The sequence below is a fragment of the Heterodontus francisci genome, chromosome 32 (genome assembly GCF_036365525.1).
Source record: "Heterodontus francisci isolate sHetFra1 chromosome 32, sHetFra1.hap1, whole genome shotgun sequence".
In the NCBI taxonomy this organism is placed as follows: Eukaryota; Metazoa; Chordata; class Chondrichthyes; order Heterodontiformes; family Heterodontidae; genus Heterodontus; species Heterodontus francisci.
Genome location: NC_090402.1, coordinates 55,157,287 through 55,171,870, shown reverse-complemented (window position 1 = coordinate 55,171,870; position 14,584 = coordinate 55,157,287). Strand labels below are relative to the sequence as shown.

General features: G+C 62.3%; 1 protein-coding gene across 5 annotated transcripts in view; it reads right to left on the bottom strand.

Moving 5' to 3' along the window:
- LOC137347822 (exonuclease mut-7 homolog) overlaps nt 1–14,584 on the bottom strand; it is a 556,743-nt gene that overhangs the window by 401,971 nt on the left and 140,188 nt on the right. The window lies entirely within an intron of this gene.

Below are 14,584 nucleotides of genomic sequence, written 5' to 3'. Positions count from 1 at the left end.
TCACTCCGATGCGCCCGCCCTGGTACTCTCACTCCGATGCGCCCGCCCTGGTACTCTCACTCCGATGCGCCCGCCCTGGTACTCTCACTCCGATGCGCCCGCCCTGGTACTCTCACTCCGATGCGCCCGCCCTGGTACTCTCACTCCGATGCGCCCGCCCTGGTACTCTCACTCCGATGCGCCCGCCCTGGTACTCTCACTCCGATGCGCCCGCCCTGGTACTCTCACTCCCACATCATCACTAACTCACTCCGCACTGCCTCATCATCACTAACTCACCCTCAGTCCCTCAACATCACTAACTCACCCTCACTCCATCATCACTAACTCACCCCTCAGTCCCTCAACATCACTAAATCATCCCTCAATATCACTAACTCACCCCTCACTCACTCATCAACACTAACTCACCCCTCACTCACTCCAATACGCCCGCCCTGGTACTCTCACTCCAATACGCCCGCCCTGGTACTCTCACTCCAATACGCCCGCCCTGGTACTCTCACTCCAATACGCCCGCCCCGGTACTCTCCCTGCAACACGCCCGCCCCGGTACTCTCCCTGCAACAAGCCCGCCCTGGTACCCACCCTCCAATACGGCTGCCCTGGAACACTCCCTCCAATAAACCTGCCCTGGTATCCTTCCCTGTAATACACCCATCCTGGCCCTCGCCCTGGTCCTCTCCCTGAAATACGCCCGCCCTGGTACACTCCTGTAATACGCCCTAGTACTCTCACTGCAATACGCCCGCCCTGGTGTGCACACTGCAACACGCCCGCCCTGGTGTGCACACTGCAACACGCCCGCCCTGGTGTGCACACTGCAACACGCCCGCCCTGGTGTGCACACTGCAACACGCCCGCCCTGGTGTGCACACTGCAACACGCCCGCCCTGGTGTGCACACTGCAATACGCCCGGCCAGGAGAACACACTGCAATACGCCCGCCCTGGTACTCTCACTGCAATACGCCCGCCCTGGAGAACACACTGCAATACGCCCGCCCTGGAGAACACACTGCAATACGCCCGCCCTGGTACTCTCACTGCAATACGCACGCCCTGGTACTCTCACTGCAGTACGCCTGCCCTGGTACTCTCACTGCATTACGCCCGCCCTGGTGCTCTCACTGCAGTACGCCCGCCCTGGTGCTCTCACTGCAGTACGCCCGCCCTGGTGCACACACTGCAGTACGCCCGCCCTGGTACACTCACTGCAGTACGCCCGCCCTGGTACACTCACTCCAATACGCCCGCCCTGGAACTCTCACACCAATACGCCCGCCCTGGAACTCTCACTCCAATACGCCCGCCCTGGAACTCTCACTCCAATACGCCCGCCCTGGAACTCTCACTCCAATACGCCCGCCCTGGAACTCTCACTCCAATACGCCCGCCCTGGAACTCTCACTCCAATACGCCCGCCCTGGAACTCTCACTCCAATACGCCCGCCCTGGAACTCTCACTCCAATACGCCCGCCCTGGAACTCTCACTCCAATACGCCCGCCCTGGAACTCTCACTCCAATACGCCCGCCCTGGAACTCTCACTCCAATACGCCCGCCCTGGTACTCTCACTCCAATACGCCCGCCCTGGTACTCTCACTCCAATACGCCCGCCCTGGTACTCTCACTCCAATACGCCCGCCCTGGTACTCTCACTCCAATACGCCCGCCCTGGTAATCTCACTCCAATACGCCCGCCCTGGTACTCTCACTCCAATACGCCCGCCCTGGTACTCTCACTCCAATACGCCCGCCCTGGTACTCTCACTCCAATAGGCCCGCCCTGGTGTACACACTGCAATACGCCCGCCCTGGTGTACACACTGCAATACGCCCGCCCTGGTACTCTCACTGCAATACGCCCGCCCTGGTGTACACACTGCAATACGCCCGCCCTGGTGTACACACTGCAATACGCCCGCCCTGGTGTACACACTGCAATACGCCCGCCCTGGTACTCTCACTGCAATAGGCCCGCCCTGGTACTCTCACTGCAATAGGCCCGCCCTGGTACTCTCACTGCAATAGGCCCGCCCTGGTACTCTCACTGCAATAGGCCCGCCCTGGTACTCTCACTGCAATAGGCCCGCCCTGGTACTCTCACTGCAATAGGCCCGCCCTGGTACTCTCACTGCAATAGGCCCGCCCTGGTACTCTCACTGCAATAGGCCCGCCCTGGTGTACACACTGCAATACGCCCGCCCTGGTGTACACACTGCAATACGCCCGCCCTGGTACTCTCACTGCAATACGCCCGCCCTGGTGTACACACTGCAATACGCCCGCCCTGGTGTACACACTGCAATACGCCCGCCCTGGTGTACACACTGCAATACGCCCGCCCTGGTACACTCACTGCAATACGCCCGCCCTGGTACTCTCACTGCAATACGCCCGCCCTGGTACTCTCACTGCAATCGGCCCGCCCTGGTACGCTCACTGCAATAGGCCCGCCCTGGTGTACACACTGCAATACGCCCGCCCTGGTGTACACACTGCAATACGCCCGCCCAGGTACTCTCACTGCAATACGCCCGCCCTGGTGTACACACTGCAATACGCCCGCCCTGGTGTACACACTGCAATACGCCCGCCCTGGTGTACACACTGCAATACGCCCGCCCTGGTGTACACACTGCAATACGCCCGCCCTGGTGTACACACTGCAATACGCCCGCCCTGGTGTACACACTGCAATACGCCCGCCCTGGTACACTCACTGCAATACGCCCGCCCTGGTCCTCTCACTGCAATAGGCCCGCCCTGGTACTCTCACTGCAATAGGCCCGCCCTGGTACTCTCACTGCAATACGCCCGCCCTGGTGTACACACTGCAATACGCCCGCCCTGGTACTCTCACTGCAATACGCCCGCCCTGGTGTACACACTGCAATACGCCCGCCCTGGTGGACACACTGCAATACGCCCGCCCTGGTGTACACACTGCAATACGCCCGCCCTGGTTCACTCACTGCAATACGCCCGCCCTGGTACACTCACTGCAATACGCCCGCCCTGGTACACTCACTGCAATACGCCCGCCCTGGAACTCTCACTCCAATACGCCCGCCCTGGAACTCTCACTCCAATACGCCCGCCCTGGAACTCTCACTCCAATACGCCCGCCCTGGAACTCTCACTCCAATACGCCCGCCCTGGAGAACACACTGCAATACGCCCGCCCTGGAGAACACACTGCAATACGCCCGCCCTGGTACTCTCACTGCAATACGCACGCCCTGGTACTCTCACTGCAGTACGCCTGCCCTGGTACTCTCACTGCAATACGCCCGCCCTGGTGCTCTCACTGCAATACGCCCGCCCTGGTGCTCTCACTGCAGTACGCCCGCCCTGGTGCTCTCACTGCAGTACGCCCGCCCTGGTGCACACACTGCAGTACGCCCGCCCTGGTACACTCACTGCAGTACGCCCGCCCTGGTACACTCACTGCAGTACGCCCGCCCTGGTACACTCACTCCAATACGCCCGCCCTGGAACTCTCACACCAATACGCCCGCCCTGGAACTCTCACTCCAATACGCCCGCCCTGGAACTCTCACTCCAATACGCCCGCCCTGGAACTCTCACTCCAATACGCCCGCCCTGGAACTCTCACTCCAATACGCCCGCCCTGGAACTCTCACTCCAATACGCCCGCCCTGGAACTCTCACTCCAATACGCCCGCCCTGGAACTCTCACTCCAATACGCCCGCCCTGGTACTCTCACTCCAATACGCCCGCCCTGGTACTCTCACTCCAATACGCCCGCCCTGGTACTCTCACTCCAATACGCCCGCCCTGGTACTCTCACTCCAATACGCCCGCCCTGGTACTCTCACTCCAATACGCCCGCCCTGGTACTCTCACTCCAATACGCCCGCCCTGGTACTCTCACTCCAATACGCCCGCCCTGGTACTCTCACTCCAATACGCCCGCCCCGGTACTCTCCCTGCAACAAGCCCGCCCCGGTACTCTCCCTGCAACAAGCCCGCCCCGGTACTCTCCCTGCAACAAGCCCGCCCCGGTACTCTCCCTGCAACAAGCCCGCCCCGGTACTCTCCCTGCAACAAGCCCGCCCCGGTACTCTCCCTGCAACAAGCCCGCCCCGGTACTCTCCCTGCAACAAGCCCGCCCCGGTACTCTCCCTGCAATACGCCAGCCCTGGTACCCACCCTCCAATACGGCTGCCCTGGAACACTCCCTCCAATAAACCTGCCCTGGTATCCTTCCCTGTAATACACCCATCCTGGCCCTCGCCCTGGTCCTCTCCCTGAAATACGCCCGCCTTGGTACACTCCTGTAATACGCCCTGGTACTCTCACTGCAATACGCCCGCCCTGGTGTGCACACTGCAATACGCCCGCCCTGGTGTGCACACTGCAATACGCCCGCCCTGGTGTGCACACTGCAATACGCCCGCCCTGGTGTGCACACTGCAATACGCCCGCCCTGGTGGGCACACTGCAATACGCCCGCCCTGGTGTGCACACTGCAATACGCCCGCCCTGGTGTGCACACTGCAATACGCCCGCCCTGGTGTGCACACTGCAATACGCCCGCCCTGGTGTGCACACTGCAATACGCCCGCCCTGGTGTGCACACTGCAATACGCCCGCCCAGGAGAACACACTGCAATACGCCCGCCCTGGTACTCTCACTGCAATACGCCCGCCCTGGAGAACACACTGCAATACGCCCGCCCTGGTACTCTCACTGCAGTACGCACGCCCTGGTACTCTCACTGCAATACGCCTGCCCTGGTACTCTCACTGCAATACGCCCGCCCTGGTACTCTCACTGCAGTACGCCCGCCCTGGTACTCTCACTGCAGTACGCCCGCCCTGGTGTACACACTGCAGTACGCCCGCCCTGGTACACTCACTGCAGTACGCCCGCCCTGGTACACTCACTGCAGTACGCCCGCCCTGGTACACTCACTCCAATACGCCCGCCCTGGAACTCTCACTCCAATACGCCCGCCCTGGAACTCTCACTCCAATACGCCCGCCCTGGAACTCTCACTCCAATACGCCCGCCCTGGTACTCTCACTCCAATACGCCCGCCCTGGTACTCTCACTCCAATACGCCCGCCCTGGTACTCTCACTCCAATACGCCCGCCCTGGTACTCTCACTCCAATACGCCCGCCCTGGTACTCTCACTCCAATAGGCCCGCCCTGGTACTCTCACTCCAATAGGCCCGCCCTGGTGTACACACTGCAATACGCCCGCCCTGGTGTACACACTGCAATACGCCCGCCCTGGTGCTCTCACTGCAATACGCCCGCCCTGGTGTACACACTGCAATACGCCCGCCCTGGTGTACACACTGCAATACGCCCGCCCTGGTGTACACACTGCAATACGCCCGCCCTGGTGTACACACTGCAATACGCCCGCCCTGGTGTACACACTGCAATAGGCCCGCCCTGGTACTCTCACTGCAATAGGCCCGCCCTGGTACTCTCACTGCAATAGGCCCGCCCTGGTACTCTCACTGCAATAGGCCCGCCCTGGTACTCTCACTGCAATAGGCCCGCCCTGGTGTACACACTGCAATACGCCCGCCCTGGTGTACACACTGCAATACGCCCGCCCTGGTACTCTCACTGCAATACGCCCGCCCTGGTGTACACACTGCAATACGCCCGCCCTGGTGTACACACTGCAATACGCCCGCCCTGGTGTACACACTGCAATACGCCCGCCCTGGTGTACACACTGCAATACGCCCGCCCTGGTACACTCACTGCAATACGCCCGCCCTGGTACTCTCACTGCAATAGGCCCGCCCTGGTACTCTCACTGCAATAGGCCCGCCCTGGTGTACACACTGCAATACGCCCGCCCTGGTGTACACACTGCAATACGCCCGCCCAGGTACTCTCACTGCAATACGCCCGCCCTGGTGTACACACTGCAATACGCCCGCCCTGGTGTACACACTGCAATACGCCCGCCCTGGTGTACACACTGCAATACGCCCGCCCTGGTACACTCACTGCAATACGCCCGCCCTGGTACTCTCACTGCAATAGGCCCGCCCTGGTACTCTCACTGCAATAGGCCCGCCCTGGTACTCTCACTGCAATAGGCCCGCCCTGGTACTCTCACTGCAATAGGCCCGCCCTGGTGTACACACTGCAATACGCCCGCCCTGGTACTCTCACTGCAATACGCCCGCCCTGGTGTACACACTGCAATACGCCCGCCCTGGTGTGCACACTGCAATACGCCCGCCCTGGTGTGCACAGTGCAATACGCCCGCCCAGGAGAACACACTGCAATACGCCCGCCCTGGTACTCTCACTGCAATAGGCCCGCCCTGGTACTCTCACTCCAATAGGCCCGCAATGGTACTCTCACTCCAATACGCCCGCCCTGGTGTACACACTGCAATACGCCCGCCCTGGTACTCTCACTCCGATGCGCCCGCCCTGGTACTCTCACTCCGATGCGCCCGCCCTGGTACTCTCACACCGATGCGCCCGCCCTGGTCCTCTCACTCCGATGCGCCCGCCCTGGTCCTCTCACTCCGATGCGCCCGCCCTGGTCCTCTCACTCCGATGCGCCCGCCCTGGTCCTCTCACTCCGATGCGCCCGCCCTGGTCCTCTCACTCCGATGCGCCCGCCCTGGTCCTCTCACTCCGATGCGCCCGCCCTGGTCCTCTCACTCCGATGCGCCCGCCCTGGTCCTCTCACTCCGATGCGCCCGCCCTGGTCCTCTCACTCCGATGCGCCCGCCCTGGTCCTCTCACTCCGATGCGCCCGCCCTGGTACTCTCACTCCGATGCGCCCGCCCTGGTACTCTCACTCCGATGCGCCCGCCCTGGTACTCTCACTCCGATGCGCCCGCCCTGGTACTCTCACTCCGATGCGCCCGCCCTGGTACTCTCACTCCGATGCGCCCGCCCTGGTACTCTCACTCCGATGCGCCCGCCCTGGTACTCTCACTCCCACATCATCACTAACTCACTCCGCACTGCCTCATCATCACTAACTCACCCTCAGTCCCTCAACATCACTAACTCACCCTCACTCCATCATCACTAACTCACCCCTCAGTCCCTCAACATCACTAAATCATCCCTCAATATCACTAACTCACCCCTCACTCACTCATCAACACTAACTCACCCCTCACTCACTCCAATACGCCCGCCCTGGTACTCTCACTCCAATACGCCCGCCCTGGTACTCTCACTCCAATACGCCCGCCCTGGTACTCTCACTCCAATACGCCCGCCCCGGTACTCTCCCTGCAACACGCCCGCCCCGGTACTCTCCCTGCAACAAGCCCGCCCTGGTACCCACCCTCCAATACGGCTGCCCTGGAACACTCCCTCCAATAAACCTGCCCTGGTATCCTTCCCTGTAATACACCCATCCTGGCCCTCGCCCTGGTCCTCTCCCTGAAATACGCCCGCCCTGGTACACTCCTGTAATACGCCCTAGTACTCTCACTGCAATACGCCCGCCCTGGTGTGCACACTGCAACACGCCCGCCCTGGTGTGCACACTGCAACACGCCCGCCCTGGTGTGCACACTGCAACACGCCCGCCCTGGTGTGCACACTGCAACACGCCCGCCCTGGTGTGCACACTGCAACACGCCCGCCCTGGTGTGCACACTGCAACACGCCCGCCCTGGTGTGCACACTGCAATACGCCCGCCCAGGAGAACACACTGCAATACGCCCGCCCTGGTACTCTCACTGCAATACGCCCGCCCTGGAGAACACACTGCAATACGCCCGCCCTGGAGAACACACTGCAATACGCCCGCCCTGGTACTCTCACTGCAATACGCACGCCCTGGTACTCTCACTGCAGTACGCCTGCCCTGGTACTCTCACTGCAATACGCCCGCCCTGGTACTCTCACTGCAATACGCCCGCCCTGGTGCTCTCACTGCAGTACGCCCGCCCTGGTGCTCTCACTGCAGTACGCCCGCCCTGGTGCACACACTGCAGTACGCCCGCCCTGGTACACTCACTGCAGTACGCCCGCCCTGGTACACTCACTCCAATACGCCCGCCCTGGAACTCTCACACCAATACGCCCGCCCTGGAACTCTCACTCCAATACGCCCGCCCTGGAACTCTCACTCCAATACGCCCGCCCTGGAACTCTCACTCCAATACGCCCGCCCTGGAACTCTCACTCCAATACGCCCGCCCTGGAACTCTCACTCCAATACGCCCGCCCTGGAACTCTCACTCCAATACGCCCGCCCTGGAACTCTCACTCCAATACGCCCGCCCTGGAACTCTCACTCCAATACGCCCGCCCTGGTACTCTCACTCCAATACGCCCGCCCTGGTACTCTCACTCCAATACGCCCGCCCTGGTACTCTCACTCCAATACGCCCGCCCTGGTACTCTCACTCCAATACGCCCGCCCTGGTACTCTCACTCCAATACGCCCGCCCTGGTAATCTCACTCCAATACGCCCGCCCTGGTACTCTCACTCCAATACGCCCGCCCTGGTACTCTCACTCCAATACGCCCGCCCTGGTACTCTCACTCCAATAGGCCCGCCCTGGTGTACACACTGCAATACGCCCGCCCTGGTGTACACACTGCAATACGCCCGCCCTGGTGTACACACTGCAATACGCCCGCCCTGGTGTACACACTGCAATACGCCCGCCCTGGTGTACACACTGCAATACGCCCGCCCTGGTACTCTCACTGCAATAGGCCCGCCCTGGTACTCTCACTGCAATAGGCCCGCCCTGGTACTCTCACTGCAATAGGCCCGCCCTGGTACTCTCACTGCAATAGGCCCGCCCTGGTACTCTCACTGCAATAGGCCCGCCCTGGTACTCTCACTGCAATAGGCCCGCCCTGGTACTCTCACTGCAATAGGCCCGCCCTGGTACTCTCACTGCAATAGGCCCGCCCTGGTACTCTCACTGCAATAGGCCCGCCCTGGTACTCTCACTGCAATAGGCCCGCCCTGGTACTCTCACTGCAATAGGCCCGCCCTGGTGTACACACTGCAATACGCCCGCCCTGGTGTACACACTGCAATACGCCCGCCCTGGTACTCTCACTGCAATACGCCCGCCCTGGTGTACACACTGCAATACGCCCGCCCTGGTGTACACACTGCAATACGCCCGCCCTGGTGTACACACTGCAATACGCCCGCCCTGGTACACTCACTGCAATACGCCCGCCCTGGTACTCTCACTGCAATACGCCCGCCCTGGTACTCTCACTGCAATCGGCCCGCCCTGGTACGCTCACTGCAATAGGCCCGCCCTGGTGTACACACTGCAATACGCCCGCCCAGGTACTCTCACTGCAATACGCCCGCCCTGGTGTACACACTGCAATACGCACGCCCTGGTGTACACACTGCAATACGCCCGCCCTGGTGTACACACTGCAATACGCCCGCCCTGGTGTACACACTGCAATACGCCCGCCCTGGTGTACACACTGAAATACGCCCGCCCTGGTGTACACACTGCAATACGCCCGCCCTGGTACACTCACTGCAATACGCCCGCCCTGGTCCTCTCACTGCAATAGGCCCGCCCTGGTACTCTCACTGCAATAGGCCCGCCCTGGTACTCTCACTGCAATACGCCCGCCCTGGTGTACACACTGCAATACGCCCGCCCTGGTACTCTCACTGCAATACGCCCGCCCTGGTGTACACACTGCAATACGCCCGCCCTGGTGGACACACTGCAATACGCCCGCCCTGGTGTACACACTGCAATACGCCCGCCCTGGTTCACTCACTGCAATACGCCCGCCCTGGTACACTCACTGCAATACGCCCGCCCTGGTACACTCACTGCAATACGCCCGCCCTGGAACTCTCACTCCAATACGCCCGCCCTGGAACTCTCACTCCAATACGCCCGCCCTGGAACTCTCACTCCAATACGCCCGCCCTGGAACTCTCACTCCAATACGCCCGCCCTGGAGAACACACTGCAATACGCCCGCCCTGGAGAACACACTGCAATACGCCCGCCCTGGTACTCTCACTGCAATACGCACGCCCTGGTACTCTCACTGCAGTACGCCTGCCCTGGTACTCTCACTGCAATACGCCCGCCCTGGTGCTCTCACTGCAATACGCCCGCCCTGGTGCTCTCACTGCAGTACGCCCGCCCTGGTGCTCTCACTGCAGTACGCCCGCCCTGGTGCACACACTGCAGTACGCCCGCCCTGGTGCACACACTGCAGTACGCCCGCCCTGGTACACTCACTGCAGTACGCCCGCCCTGGTACACTCACTCCAATACGCCCGCCCTGGAACTCTCACTCCAATACGCCCGCCCTGGAACTCTCACTCCAATACGCCCGCCCTGGAACTCTCACTCCAATACGCCCGCCCTGGAACTCTCACTCCAATACGCCCGCCCTGGAACTCTCACTCCAATACGCCCGCCCTGGTACTCTCACTCCAATACGCCCGCCCTGGTACTCTCACTCCAATACGCCCGCCCTGGTACTCTCACTCCAATACGCCCGCCCTGGTACTCTCACTCCAATACGCCCGCCCTGGTACTCTCACTCCAATACGCCCGCCCTGGTACTCTCACTCCAATACGCCCGCCCTGGTACTCTCACTCCAATACGCCCGCCCTGGTACTCTCACTCCAATACGCCCGCCCTGGTACTCTCACTCCAATAGGCCCGCCCTGGTGTACACACTGCAATACGCCCGCCCTGGTGTACACACTGCAATACGCCCGCCCTGGTACTCTCACTGCAATACGCCCGCCCTGGTGTACACACTGCAATACGCCCGCCCTGGTGTACACACTGCAATACGCCCGCCCTGGTGTACACACTGCAATACGCCCGCCCTGGTGTACACACTGCAATACGCCCGCCCTGGTACACTCACTGCAATACGCCCGCCCTGGTACTCTCACTGCAATAGGCCCGCCCTGGTACTCTCACTGCAATAGGCCCGCCCTGGTACTCTCACTGCAATACGCCCGCCCTGGTGTACACACTGCAATACGCCCGCCCTGGTACTCTCACTGCAATACGCCCGCCCTGGTGTACACACTGCAATACGCCCGCCCTGGTGGACACACTGCAATACGCCCGCCCTGGTGTACACACTGCAATACGCCCGCCCTGGTTCACTCACTGCAATACGCCCGCCCTGGTACACTCACTGCAATACGCCCGCCCTGGTACACTCACTGCAATACGCCCGCCCTGGAACTCTCACTCCAATACGCCCGCCCTGGAACTCTCACTCCAATACGCCCGCCCTGGAACTCTCACTCCAATACGCCCGCCCTGGAACTCTCACTCCAATACGCCCGCCCTGGAACTCTCACTCCAATACGCCCGCCCTGGAACTCTCACTCCAATACGCCCGCCCTGGAACTCTCACTCCAATACGCCCGCCCTGGAACTCTCACTCCAATACGCCCGCCCTGGAACTCTCACTCCAATACGCCCGCCCTGGAACTCTCACTCCAATACGCCCGCCCTGGAACTCTCACTCCAATACGCCCGCCCTGGAACTCTCACTCCAATACGCCCGCCCTGGAACTCTCACTCCAATACGCCCGCCCTGGAACTCTCACTCCAATACGCCCGCCCTGGAACTCTCACTGCAATACGCCCGCCCTGGTACTCTCACTCCAATAGGCCCGCCCTGGTACTCTCACTCCAATAGGCCCGCCCTGGTACTCTCACTCCAATAGGCCCGCCCTGGTACTCTCACTCCAATAGGCCCGCCCTGGTACTCTCACTCCAATACGCCCGCCCTGGTGTACACACTGCAATACGCCCGCCCTGGTGTACACACTGCAATACGCCCGCCCTGGTACTCTCACTCCGATGCGCCCGCCCTGGTACTCTCACTCCGATGCGCCCGCCCTGGTACTCTCACTCCGATGCGCCCGCCCTGGTCCTCTCACTCCGATGCGCCCGCCCTGGTCCTCTCACTCCGATGCGCCCGCCCTGGTCCTCTCACTCCGATGCGCCCGCCCTGGTCCTCTCACTCCGATGCGCCCGCCCTGGTCCTCTCACTCCGATGCGCCCGCCCTGGTCCTCTCACTCCGATGCGCCCGCCCTGGTCCTCTCACTCCGATGCGCCCGCCCTGGTCCTCTCACTCCGATGCGCCCGCCCTGGTCCTCTCACTCCGATGCGCCCGCCCTGGTCCTCTCACTCCGATGCGCCCGCCCTGGTCCTCTCACTCCGATGCGCCCGCCCTGGTACTCTCACTCCGATGCGCCCGCCCTGGTACTCTCACTCCGATGCGCCCGCCCTGGTACTCTCACTCCGATGCGCCCGCCCTGGTACTCTCACTCCGATGCGCCCGCCCTGGTACTCTCACTCCGATGCGCCCGCCCTGGTACTCTCACTCCGATGCGCCCGCCCTGGTACTCTCACTCCCACATCATCACTAACTCACTCCGCACTGCCTCATCATCACTAACTCACCCTCAGTCCCTCAACATCACTAACTCACCCTCACTCCATCATCACTAACTCACCCCTCAGTCCCTCAACATCACTAAATCATCCCTCAATATCACTAACTCACCCCTCACTCACTCATCAACACTAACTCACCCCTCACTCACTCCAATACGCCCGCCCTGGTACTCTCACTCCAATACGCCCGCCCTGGTACTCTCACTCCAATACGCCCGCCCTGGTACTCTCACTCCAATACGCCCGCCCTGGTACTCTCACTCCAATACGCCCGCCCCGGTACTCTCCCTGCAACAAGCCCGCCCTGGTACCCACCCTCCAATACGGCTGCCCTGGAACACTCCCTCCAATAAACCTGCCCTGGTATCCTTCCCTGTAATACACCCATCCTGGCCCTCGCCCTGGTCCTCTCCCTGAAATACGCCCGCCCTGGTACACTCCTGTAATACGCCCTAGTACTCTCACTGCAATACGCCCGCCCTGGTGTGCACACTGCAACACGCCCGCCCTGGTGTGCACACTGCAACACGCCCGCCCTGGTGTGCACACTGCAACACGCCCGCCCTGGTGTGCACACTGCAACACGCCCGCCCTGGTGTGCACACTGCAACACGCCCGCCCTGGTGTGCACACTGCAACACGCCCGCCCAGGAGAGCACACTGCAATACGCCCGCCCTGGTACTCTCACTGCAATACGCCCGCCCTGGTGTGCACACTGCAACACGCCCGCCCTGGTGTGCACACTGCAACACGCCCGCCCTGGTGTACACACTGCAACACGCCCGCCCTGGTGTACACACTGCAATACGCCCGCCCTGGTACTCTCGCTCCAATACGCCCGCCCTGGTACTCTCGCTCCAATACGCCCGCCCTGGTACTCTCACTGCAATACGCCCGCGCTGGTACTCTCACTGCAATACGCCCGCCCTGGTGTACACACTGCAATACGCCCGCCCTGGTACTCTCACTGCAATACGCCCGCCCTGGTGTGCACACTGCAACACGCCCGCCCTGGTGTGCACACTGCAACACGCCCGCCCTGGTGTGCACACTGCAACACGCCCGCCCTGGTGTGCACACTGCAACACGCCCGCCCTGGTGTGCACACTGCAACACGCCCGCCCTGGTGTGCACACTGCAACACGCCCGCCCAGGAGAGCACACTGCAATACGCCCGCCCTGGTACTCTCACTGCAATACGCCCGCCCTGGTGTGCACACTGCAACACGCCCGCCCTGGTGTGCACACTGCAACACGCCCGCCCTGGTGTACACACTGCAACACGCCCGCCCTGGTGTACACACTGCAATACGCCCGCCCTGGTACTCTCGCTCCAATACGCCCGCCCTGGTACTCTCGCTCCAATACGCCCGCCCTGGTACTCTCACTGCAATACGCCCGCGCTGGTACTCTCACTGCAATACGCCCGCCCTGGTGTACACACTGCAATACGCCCGCCCTGGTACTCTCACTGCAATACGCCCGCCCTGGTGTACCCACTCCGATAGGCCCGCCCTGGCACTCCCACTCCGATAGGCCCGCCCTGGCACTCCCACTCCGATAGGCCCGCCCTGGCACTCCCACTCCGATAGGCCCGCCCTGGCACTCCCACTCCGATAGGCCCGCCCTGGCACTCCCACTCCGATAGGCCCGCCCTGGCACTCCCACTCCGATAGGCCCGCCCTGGCACTCCCACTCCGATAGGCCCGCCCTGGCACTCCCACTCCGATAGGCCCGCCCTGGCACTCCCACTCCGATAGGCCCGCCCTGGCACTCCCACTCCGATAGGCCCGCCCTGGCACTCCCACTCCGATAGGCCCGCCCTGGCACTCCCACTCCGATAGGCCCGCCCTGGCACTCCCACTCCGATAGGCCCGCCCTGGCACTCCCACTCCGATAGGCCCGCCCTGGCACTCCCACTCCGATAGGCCCGCCCTGGCACTCCCACTCCGATAGGCCCGCCCTGGCACTCCCACTCCGATAGGCCCGCCCTGGCACTCCCACTCCGATAGGCCCGCCCTGGCACTCCCACTCCGATAGGCCCGCCCTGGCACTCCCACTCCGATAGGCCCGCCCTGGCACTCCCACTCCGATAGGCCCGCCCTGGCACTCCCACTCCGATAGGCCCGCCCTGGCAC